General features: G+C 40.1%; 1 long non-coding RNA gene across 1 annotated transcript; it reads right to left on the bottom strand.

The window, feature by feature from the left end:
• Positions 1-9,261: 9,261 nt before the first annotated feature.
• LOC139792269 (uncharacterized) lies at positions 9,262-11,324 on the bottom strand. Its single transcript, XR_011724199.1, has 2 exons — positions 11,252-11,324; positions 9,262-10,351 (listed from the first exon to the last, which is right to left on the bottom strand). It is a non-coding gene; the product is annotated as an uncharacterized lncRNA (long non-coding RNA).
• Between the last annotated feature and the right edge of the window lie 740 nt (positions 11,325-12,064).

Below are 12,064 nucleotides of genomic sequence, written 5' to 3'. Positions count from 1 at the left end.
GAAGCAGTTAAAACTTCCTTAAGTACACACACACCCCTGTAAGCCCTAATAAAGCCACACGAAGGAAGCAGGCAATGGTTTATCATGGAAGAGGGAGCTGGTCTGCATAAGTTCCAATGTAGTCACCAGGACTGGAGCAGCCTCAGCAGTTCCCAGGGGTGAGAGGGGACCAGAAAGATAGAGATGTGCTCTCTGCCAGAGCACCTCCTCATGCCCCAGGGAGGGCACCCAGACTGTTCAAGGCATCTCACAAAAAGCAACAGCTTCCTATAAAGTATTTGGCCTGTCTGGAAGCCCAGATGCAGTAGTATTCCAGTTAACTAGGTAATTCCCAGCCCTGGGAGCAGCCACCATTTCCCTTTGCCTCATGGGCTACCCAGTCAGCAACAGAAAGGAAGGGGCAGCAAAGCTGTTGTGCCAGGGGAGATCAATTGCATCCTTTTCCCTGGTTTTATTTGGTAACCTGATTACTAATCTAACAATCTGACAGACTGACAGCAGCCAACTCTGCCATTACTGTGTCTTCAAGTGAGTCTAAATCCATCTCAAAAGAAGCTACTGCTCACTTCCTCCTGAAAGGAAAATACACACAGTCTGAGCCAAGCAAATAATGTCTCACTTCAGACATTCAATTAAAAAAATGTAATGAAAACAGAAGGAAAAGCAACATTTGCTTCATTATCATTACAAGCTTTCATACATGTCTAAAATTCTCTAGCCAAGAACTGAGTTGACCAAGATGACTTGAGAAGCTGTCAGCAGACAACCTCACTTCAGAAGCTGAATATGAAATCTGAAGGCAAAGAACTTCACATCAGAATTTAAGATGCAAAAATGTTTAATACTCTAGTCAGGTATTGCCTATGTTAAGCAACACCACAGTATTTGAAGAACCAAAGGTTAAAGATAAGGTGCCAAGGAAAAACAAGGAATTGTGACATTTCTAAGGTATCACACTTTTTCTTTAGAGCACTGATGGGAGGAAAGAGGAGGAAAGGAAGAAGCATTGGTCCCATTAAGATCAAGGCCTGCTTTTCTTACCCTCTTCATCAAGAAGCAGTCAAGCATGATGAGGTACTGTAGGATGGCCCTCAATATAGACAGCTCCTTGTTCTGAGCCACCATGAGGTCTCCAAGCTCTATTTGCCAGCTTTCAGAGGAGGATCAAGATTGCATCCTTCTTTTCTTGCAAGTTTGGAAAAAGAAAAGCCACAAAAACTAAACCACCACAAACAAACCACCCAAAGCCACCAGGCATTTTCCAACTCTTTGGCATTCATCACATCTTGTAATTGGCCTCACATACGTCCTAGTGTCACAAAATTTAGCAAACAATGAGTTTTCACCCTCCAATTTCACCCTTTTTTAATTTCAAGATGCATTTGAAGCTTAAAGCAGGCTTATAACATTGGAGCCCACAAAACTTCCCTGTTACACAGAAAGAAGCTTGTATTTTGATCAATGAATCAGAGAGAAAATCACCATAAATAAGCAGTCACATACTTAAAAATTTTCAAAACCTTAGAATTGTTGCAGTGAAAGTAAAAAAAGTCATCAGTACACCGTACAGTGAAAATGTTAGAAAATACAAAATGGCAATCATAAGAAACCTTTGCAGATTAAGGCAGACACCACTAAGAACTGAGGCTCAACTCTTAGTCCCTTTTAAAGCAACTACAGCTCTTTATTTTGGTGGTGGCAGCCAGTGGGACCTGTAAGATCTATCCAGGAATCCTTTCAAGTCTAATATTTTTTGGCACCTTTTCAAAACAAATAAAGCACCATTTTATTGAATTCTGTTTTGTGCAAGTTATTACTTAGCAAACACCAAGACTCTAATTCATGATGCAGAATTCAACAGAAACAGCACTAGTTTAAGGTATTGCCCCATTTTTTGAATACCAGCACAACCCCCTCCTGTAGTGCTGGCACACAACCCCAACCAGCTGCAGAACTGATAAACTGGAAGATAACCCAAAGATTTTACTGAAACCAGTTCTGTAAGGGCCATAAAAGCAAAAGCAGCCATGCCAGCATAACTATAGGATGTGAAGCAACATTTTTATTATTTCATACCATAAAGACACGGGCAAAGAATATAGCTGCTTACACTTTTCAAACTCTTCTGCTTCATCCTATGAATCCAAGGACTGCAAGATTTCACTTTTAAAACAAATATAATAATTTGGACTTATTTATTAAGCTTTCTTCCAATATTAAAGATAGACCATAATCCAAAGCTTGAATAAAAACCCCAAGTTACTACTAAGGATCATTTAAAAAAAATTTAAGGAAATTATAATAGTGGAAATAACATTCTTAAAAGACTGCAGACTTTGACTCCAGGAAAGCATTTATCCAGACAACATTCTCCCTGGGAGAAGCAGCATTCCTCTGGATTGTATCCTTTTTGCTGCACCACAGTGAAGAAATTTAGAAGTTGCTAATACTTGGAAGTCACAGAAAAGTTTCCAAGAGGAGACATTGAAGAAGTTTGGCATAACAAGACCAGGGACATTCTACAAACCGAAGACATAACACTGGATTTTGTCAAAGCACTGGGAGAATGCCTTGAGCACACAGCAAGGAACAGCAGACCCATCTTCCCCTCTCTTCAAGAGAATCCTGGGGAAATTGTCACACCAGCTGTGGAGCCCAGGGCTTGCAGATGAGGAGGCAGCTGCCCCAAGGAGCTACCCCCAAACAAACCAAAAAACAAAAACAAAACAAAACAAAAACAAAAACAAAACCCAGGCCTTGTCTGGTGTCTCCATCTGAACACTTCCAAAGCAAGAACAATACATTCTAGTTTGGAAGCATCCCAAGTAGGATCTGCCTGGAGCTGCTCTTCAGTCCCATCTACGGAGGCTGCTCAGAAGCACCACAGGAGACATCCACCTCATCATCACCAGCTTGTTGCAACCCCCTACACTAATCAGACTCTTGAGATAAGACTGCTGAGAACTGAGTACACAGGTTGGGCTCTCCCACCCCTCCTCCCAAGGCAGGGCTGCTCTACAGGAGCACCCAAAGCCCTCTACAGGACTTTGTACCACAGGGCCACCTCCTCAAGCTGCAGCCTACCAAAACTGCACATTGGTATGTTGGCACAGGACTGTCAGGAGACCTTGCTTAGGAAGGGGAAGGCACTGGTGGCAGTGCCACTGGTGTTACCAAGATATACTGCAGGGCAGCATCTCTATGACCAGTCATGCAGGGGCAGAGGTTTCCTGAAGCCGCCAGAAAGTTAAGTGTTGGCATCACTGGCAGCAATAGCCACCCCACCACCAGCCCTTCAGAGAGACAGAAACATCACTCTGTTCAGCTCTTATGATTATGCAATAGCCTATATCAGAGTGGTTTTAATTGCTTGCCCCAGGAGAGATTTTATGAGCAGCACAGCAGATTTCAGAGCACACAGAAGTCAGACAGAGCCTCTGGCTGGTCAGGGAGAGGGGGGCAATGGGGACGGCATCACTCTGCAGGCCCAGGGACACCAACATTGAGTTTCTATCTCTAGATAGAAAGACCAAAAGAAACACAGCAAAGGACTTTTCAAACACAATAACATTAGTCATTAGTCTCCCCATCAAAATATTTCTCAAGAGATCCTATCCTGTTTTTACATTCCTTACAGAAAAGTAGAGAGCTTACTGCAATATCCTCAGTGTTCTCTTGGCATTATTTAAAGGCAAGAAAGAAGAATACAATTCAGCATACTTCTTGGATACAGGATATTATTTGATCAGGATTTAAAGTGAGCTTTTCAGAATCACAGTACAAGACATGGATGGAAATCTGTTAGCATCCAACACCATCGCTGCAGGGGACAGGAGTCCAAGGTGTAAGGAGCAATACACAAACCGAATCCTCAGTCACTTTGAGCTGCTGTTGTCCCTGTAAGAGCTTTTTACTGCATAAAACACCCTGTGTGGGAGGTATTCCCACCACCAAACTGGGTAAGGCAGACCCCCAGGGTTCAAGCAGGTCCAGAACCAGTCAAAAGGAGGGTTCTGGGCTGCTAGCACACAAACCCTGGCTTCCCAACAGGAGTAACCTTAACACCCACATCAACTCAGCATGCTGAATAAAAGCAGCTCTCCCATGCCTGCTGCCTGGTTCACCAGCTGTGTTCCAGAGGGCACCTATAGAGCTTTACTGCTGCCAGCCCATGAACTGAATGGTTTGATAGAAGTACCACTGTAGTTCACTTGGAACACACACAAAAATAAAAATTAAAAAAAAAAAACAAAATCACCAAAAAAGCCCCACCACATGCCTCACCCTCTGTGTTACTATTACCAAACAAAACCTGGAATCACTTCTTACTAGAAGGGAGTTATTAGAGCCAAATAAACATATATAAGAAAAGGTTATACAATTATATTTAACTTGCTGCCTACCAACTAGTCTTTACAACTATGTTCAATATTGTTTGGAAGCTACTGCTAAAAAACAAAACAAAAAACCCAAACACTTTTGTATGTTCTTGCAATTTCATTTTGGGGTTTTGTTTGTTTTAGGTCTTTGGTCACATATCCCTGTATTTCAATTCATGACCATAATCACAACAGGCTCATAAAAATGAGTGTTCCAAAACCCCACATCATGAGATACAATGTAAACTAGACGAACCCTTGCAGATTCCCATCCCCAGAACAGAGAAACTCCTAGTCCGAAACCATAGCCTTGCTGGTCCTCTGCAGGACTATATCCCTGCACCACTCTTCTTCACTACCTGAAAAAGGAGGGTGTAGCCAGGTGGGGGTTGGTCTATTTTCCCAGGCAACTCTCAGCAAGACAAGAGGACATGGTCTCAAGTTGTGCCAGGGGAGGTTTAGGTTGGACATTAGAAAGAATTTCTTTACGGAGAGTGTGTTCAAACACTGGAATGGGCTGCCCTGGGAAGTGGTGGATTCTCATCCCTGGAGATATTCAAAAAGAGACTGGATGTGGCACTCAGTGCCATGGTCTGGTAACTGCAGCGGTAGTGGATCAAGGGTTGGACTTGATGATCTCAGAGGTCCTTTCCAACCCAGCCAATTCTATGATTCAGGGCTGAAAACTCTCTGAATTCCAGTAAATTCATCGCTAGTAGGTGGTTGCGCTATTTTATGCATCACTAATTTACAGCCACAGGCCTGAGAAGCAACAGGTAAATACTTTCTATGCACACCTGAAGTAGAAGAGATAAATCAAGCCAAGAGGCACAATAGAGTTTTTCAGCAGCAGCCTCAGTTCCAGCTTAGATATCCTCAGAACTCACCATTAAATCCACAGAGTATACAGAGCGAAGAGGATGTTTACGGAAACAGATAATATCTGCTTTGGAGTCTATGTACAGTTATTTTCTCACTAGAGATAACTGATAGGACATCACAGCACCTGGTCTGACATCAGAGATAACAAGCCTTCAGGAGGTACACCCTCCCTGTTCTTTCACATGGTGATATGATGATTTAGGGGATGTAGATCTCCCAGGAACTCTGCACAACAGTTTTCTTTTTAAGATCAAGCAAATACCTCAAGAAAACAAAGTCTCACACTTCTCCCCAGTAAGCTCAGTTCAATCCCTTACTAAACAGAAAAGCATATAGCACCATACTTTAAAATATCTACTTTCTAGGTCTTTTTCTTTCTCTCCTGTACCACCCAGCATTTCAGTTTGACTTTTTCAAGAAATTATATATAATTTCAGAGCAGTAACTATAGCAGCTTCTGAACCCTTTAACCAATAAGAAGCTTAACCAGAACTGGTACTTAAAAACTATGAAATTATTGCAGTTTTCCACAACACAAGTACAAGGAAGACCCCTTTTCAGTCCCTCTCCTAAATTAAGGTTTTCTCAGCAGAAAAGCTTTCAAACACTCATACCTTGTTATACAGAAGGAGACCTGGAAACACCAGAGCAGTCCAGAATTTCCTCAACTCACAGAGCTTCTTGCATTTTGTTTCACCACTCAGCTCAGCCCTAAGTACCAACTAGCAAATTTTCTTTTAGCAAATCCCTCTCTTTCTCTAACAATTTCAGCCTGATTGCTGGCAGCCTTTCTGGGGTCACCCCAGAGTGACTGCAATTGCCAACACATGCAAGAGCAGACACAGGTGATCCAAGACTCAATTACAGAATCAACGAGTAGATGGGGATTTACTTACATTTTCAAAAAAGAAACATAAAGTTTAATATCTGAAAGATTTTATAGATGGCAGTTCTGTGGGACAGTCCTATAATCTTATCTTGCTCCTACTGAACTCAATGAAAAAGCTACCTTTGCATAGGAAAGCAGTTTGACTGAGCCATAAAACACTTTAAGAGGAAGTAATTTGGTTTACTGATTTCTCCATCAAGAATATCTGGACTGTGAAATGTAGTGTTCACTGTACATAAAGTCTTTCACTTCCCTTTACTTAATACGTATTATTTAATATACCAGTCTTTAGGTTTTCCTTCTGTGAACAGCACCCAGAAGCACTGGGGTGGCTTTGCTAAGGAAAAGCAGTGCAAGAGCCTCTCAGCTGCTGCAGCTTGGCACTGATTTCAAATGGCAGACACCTGCATTTTCCAGCAGAGTAGCTGGCAGGTATTTGGGGCTATCATTTAGGATATAAATATAGACAGTTGGTGGAGAAGGCAGGTGTCTATATTTGAGTTAATCAGCTTATGCTTTCTGTAGAGCAGAGAGCAAGCTACACTCCAGGGTGATTTATCTGACCTGCCTTACATATCACTCCCAAACTAAGATGAATCATATTCTAGACAAACATGTTTCTTTCTGTGAATGGAAAAAAAAAGTCTAGAAATGCTGAAAGAATGGACAAGAATGCCCAATTCCTAGAGCTCTAATATTAGGTAGAATGAAACCTGACTGTTCTGTCTGTATTATACTACAAACCCACAGCACTGCTCCTGAGAGGCCATTATAGACATGGTAAAACTTTCCTTAGGGAGGTAAATAAGGAAAAGAAATGGAGGTTTGGTAGAAGAGTACTCTAAACTTGATAAATAAACAATATAAGTAATTATGGTCATCCTGCAGAAAGTGGGAGTTTGTTATTTGAAAGAAAGGAAGAAGGAAAGGAAAAAAAATAACACTGAACACTGCTCTTTTTTTTTTTTTTTTTTTTTTTTTTTTTTTTTTTTTTTTTTTTTTTTTCTTGTGGCAAAATAGGGTTTGTGCTATCTAGAAAATAGTCTGGGTAAAGTAAGAGTGAAGAACATTTCTAGTCTTCTGAGCAGATCAATGCTGCCTGGCAAGGTAGTGCAAGAGCTGTTTTGTGCAAGCACATATGAGCAGCTAAAATGAATGCAAAGGGAGCATAAAATATTGCAGATTCAGACAGTCAGACACTACACCCCCTGCACAGAGGCCTAAGTGAATCCATAAGGAAAAAGCCAGAAATTATTTATTTAGGTCAAACTAAAACTATCATTAATAAAGGATTCCTGTATTAGTTCTACCTTTAAGTAAAAATGTCCTTCTGTGCAAGAAGATACTATGCCCAGGCAAGCTATGCCCTTAGTAACTTTCAGGATAATTATCTAGTTAGAATGAGGGTTATCTAGATAGAATGAGCAAACAATAAAAGATTCAGCACTTCTACTGAGACTTGAGTCTTCTCCAATATGATTTTTATTCATTTGGGTTTTTTTAATGTATTTTATTGTTCAGAAGGCAGCCTGGAAATTTTACAAGCATGGGCTTTTCCACAAGATGGAAAAGAACCTACATTTGATTTACACATCACTCCTAAGAAAATGTACTTAGCAAATGAGAGGACTTTAAATTATTTATAAAAGAAACAAAGGAAAGATGTGCACATGTTTCTGTTCTCTATGTGTGTCCAACCCTACAACTGTCACTGCATAGAAACAGCTCTACTGACACTGATAAGGGAATTTCACTCATGATGAGTGAGCTCTGCAAGTTTATGTCCTGTGTGTATTTCTGATTTGCAAATGCTGACAATTTCAACTTTCAATTTAAAAAAAAACACTTTTCAAAGGTTTCCATTTGGAACTGTGAGTTCGTGCCATTTCATTTCAGTAAACAAACTTAACTTTGAGATATATATATATCATATATATATGTTTTATAACATATTATATGTTTTATATATGTTTTTTTTTAATGTGGTAAAAGGCAAAACTAACACTCTGTGCCAAGTTTCAGACAAGTGTGAAATTCCAAGGTTTGTTAGGTTATTAAGCTTCTGAAATGGTGATTTATATTTATAAAAGAAATGCTGACACAACCTGAACTGTGAGCACTGGTACGCCACCAAAAATGGTTCATATGCAGTGTCAACAGCCTAGATTACCTTATCCTGACAAAACAAAGGATTTAAACGAGAGGAAATTATATCAAAGATTCATATTTCTGATGCTGTCATGTTTGCAAGTCACATTTGGGTTTAGACAATGGGAAAATGTACATCTCTTTATATATTCTCAAACTGCACCCACAAAACAGGATCCCAGGGAAATTCTCATCAGAATATTCCAAGAATACACCAGAAGTGTGTGTAGGTGCTGTATGTGCCTAGATGGGACTATGTATGTAATCAACCTGTAAAGCTCCACAGTGCTGGAAATAATAAATTGTTGTGGATGTGTAAGGGTGGAAAGTGCATTTTACATGGATTATCTGCCCTAGTTCCTGTTCTTATTTTTGGAAAGCAATCAGCTCTTCGTGAGAACTCAGCACCACGCTGAGCCACCCTGGGGCTTTTCATGGCCCAGCCCTTCACTTTGCATTATCATCTGTTAGCAGCCACATCCTGTGCAGACTGATTCATTACAGCCAAGAAAGGCAGGGAGAACAGGAGACCCTCTGAATCCTGAGCTCTGAAATCACTCTAACATACAGCTTTATTTTATATAGTAGAGTGAGAGACATCTTTTCCAGGGAACTTCCAACCATTTTTTTTTACTATTCCCAATGAAAGCTCGGTTTAAGATAATGTGCTCTTTTAACTCAAGATCTTTGCAAATCAACTTTATTGAATACTTTCATATGCCTACTATGGAAGATCATATATTCATCTCAATTTAATTTAAACATAAAACTGAGTAATTTTGAGGACTTTTGCTTAATAGCTTTAGTCAAATGCAAACAACAATTAGGCATAGATTATCCAGTTTGTGAATACTTATTGACTGATGAATATGAAATTCATTAATATTTTCCACTATGGTAATACTTTTCTGTGAAGCTGAAACTCATGTGATCAGAGATAATACACAGTTTGTTGAACTTGTATTTTAAACCCTGAAATGTATTACTTTTGAAACGGTATAATTTTCGGGTGCCTAAATATTGAACACAGATATGTTACAAATCAAATGAAGCATCCAAATTACTATTGCAGTTTTTTATTACTTTCGATTACATGGTATTTCTGTAAAATCTTAATATCTCATAGCACTTTTAAGCATTAACTTGCATTTAAGAGCAACTGTGTGGTTCTTGTTTTACACATAGTTGAAGAGGCTTCAAATATAACATGAACAGCACTTAGTAGCTGGGATGTACGTAGCAGCCTTGAGTGTAAAACTTCCAGTTTTCAGCATTAACTCCAGTACTTTAAATTTTTTGAAGTTGCAATGTACATCAGAGTCTTTGTACAGATTTTTTTCAGACAGTCCTCTATCATTGTTGCAGCCACAGCAGGACATAAGCAAACATTGTGTGTAAGTAAATTACATGACAGAGTGGCAGAGACACAGTTGCTGAACCATGCAGAAATACAGTTTGCTGGTACCAGTGCTACCATAGCACACAGTGAGGGATGAGTATTGATGTGGCAATAGGAGATCTGTCAAAAAGCATCTGTGTGGGCTCAGACCATGAATCCCATTTGTCTCCAGCATAACATGACTGATTACAGCCAAATTACAGTGACTTTAAATGTACAAGTCAATTTTCTAAGCTAATTAAAATCAGGGAGTTAGCAGTTCTAAGGTCAGCACAATTCAGATACTGTACAAAATACAGTCTCAAGAAAAACTGAATATATCTGTCTGATTCAAATATAAACTTAATAACTGGAATTAAAGGGAAATAGTGCTTTTAACAATCCACAGACTGGCCATTTTACTGCATCACTTATAGCAAACCAAAGAGGAATAAACTGTGTTTGCAGGGACACTGAGAAATTAATATATATTTCACAAAGAATCAAGTTTGTTTGAGAAATAAACATAAACACCTCAAATAGCTGAAAACACACATCATGGATATATAAACTCAGTATTACTGTGTAGATCTTACATTCATGGTCTGCAAATGGTTCAAGGCATCTTAGAGATCATTCTGCAACTGGTATCCAAAAATTGGCAGCAGCCCATGCCTACAAAAGCATCCAATAATTAGAAGAGCAGTGGAGTTCAGCTAATGTTAGAAACAAGAAAATATTTTTAGAAAATTTCTCTCTTTTAAGTCATCTTTGTCCATGTTAAGCCATCTTTACAAAAAGACTGGTAGTCTTTTTGACTGCTAGTCAAGTCACTGCAGCAAAGGTGAACACTTTTTCTTGGCCCTCTTCACTCACAAACTTATCCATGTAACACCCAACTCAAGACATTCCTGTTAAAGCATTCAGGGCAAATGACACTGGAATGGGATGAGAATGTTATACTCCAAAGGAAATTATTCCTATTGATCATAAGTGGCACACCACTTTACCATGAAGTGGTAACAGAAGATAAGCAGGTATTGGTATCTCAGAACTGTGTGTGGTGTCTGAGGTATCAGGCTTCACACTTTTACCTCACCTGACCTAAATTCTACCATTCTGCTATTTTTAGAAAAGACCTTGAAATGCAGCAGCTTGTGAGCCAGCCAGGAGCTCTCAGCATGTTTAACAAGGCTCAGCACCCCTACTAACCTTCTACTTTGTCAGAGGGCTTGGAGATCAATGCAGTGATTAAGTGGCTTTCCTAAACAAGTTATTGTTCCATTTCAGCAATAGGAAAATGACAGAGCATAAAATAATAAAGATTTTAAACCAATTAAGCAGCCTAAAGGCATATCTATTTCCCTTAGGGCTCAATGTGTCTTGAAAAGCAAGGAAAACACAATGGTTTCAAATCTCTCCCTCCACACACCTCACAGCCAACAACTGTACTCGACCTTCTCCTTTCTAACTACCCCATCATCTTTAGCTCTTAATTCTGATGGAGCAGCTGTGTAAATATAGCTGGGGCTAAGAAATCATAATCTCCACAGATCAGGGATTATCATCTCTTACCTTTCTGAGCCATTTGCCAGAAGATACTTACTTTGGAGGCATTGTCTGGCCTCCCTGTCTACTTTTTCTCCTTTGAATAGATCAAGATGTGAATACTGAGCAACTCTGCCATGCTCCAGGCCCCACAGGGAGCAGGCAGACTGCAGGCAGCACAGCCCAGCCACTGCACAGCTGCCTCAGATCCCCCCCAGCCAGCACCAATAGAACAGGACACTGCCAGGGAGGAAGCCCAAATCCTTAATTTGCTGATTGGGATTATTTTCAGGTAGGTTTCTGAAACAGCATTTTTTGCTTCTTTCCTGCTTGTTTGAGAAGACTGATTAATCCTTTAAAGAAAGGCAAGGTATCAGCTGCCTATCACCCCTTTGTTTTGTTTTTAGATAGGTAGGATGGCTGTGGGAGCCCATATGACAACCTTAAGTGTCACCCTGTTGCAGAGTCAAGCTGGGTATTTCCCCTCAGTTTCAAAACACATTCAAGTTTATCCACACATGCCTGCAGTCCTGTACTGCTGCTAAAAATAAACACAGCCTGCAGAGCAGCATGAAATGGCCAGGCCCTCACATACCTATGCCACTCAGGATTAAAAAAATAATAGAATAATAAAATGGTTTCCTCATCCCCCCGATGAAACAAATGGGAGAGGATGCCCATTCACAGCTCCCTATACATCCCCTCCAGCAGCAGCAAGACCAGTTTGAGCTTAGGGAAACAAAACTCTCTGCTGTCAGAGCAGAGCTGTAAGCTGTGACCCTTTTGAAAGATGAGTCACCCCACATTAAAGTGCAAACACTGATCCAAAAAGCACCAATT

The sequence above is a fragment of the Heliangelus exortis genome, chromosome 2 (genome assembly GCF_036169615.1).
Source record: "Heliangelus exortis chromosome 2, bHelExo1.hap1, whole genome shotgun sequence".
Lineage (NCBI taxonomy): Eukaryota > Metazoa > Chordata > Aves > Apodiformes > Trochilidae > Heliangelus > Heliangelus exortis.
Note: the sequence above shows the minus strand (reverse complement) of the source record. Positions and strands in the feature narration are given on the sequence as shown.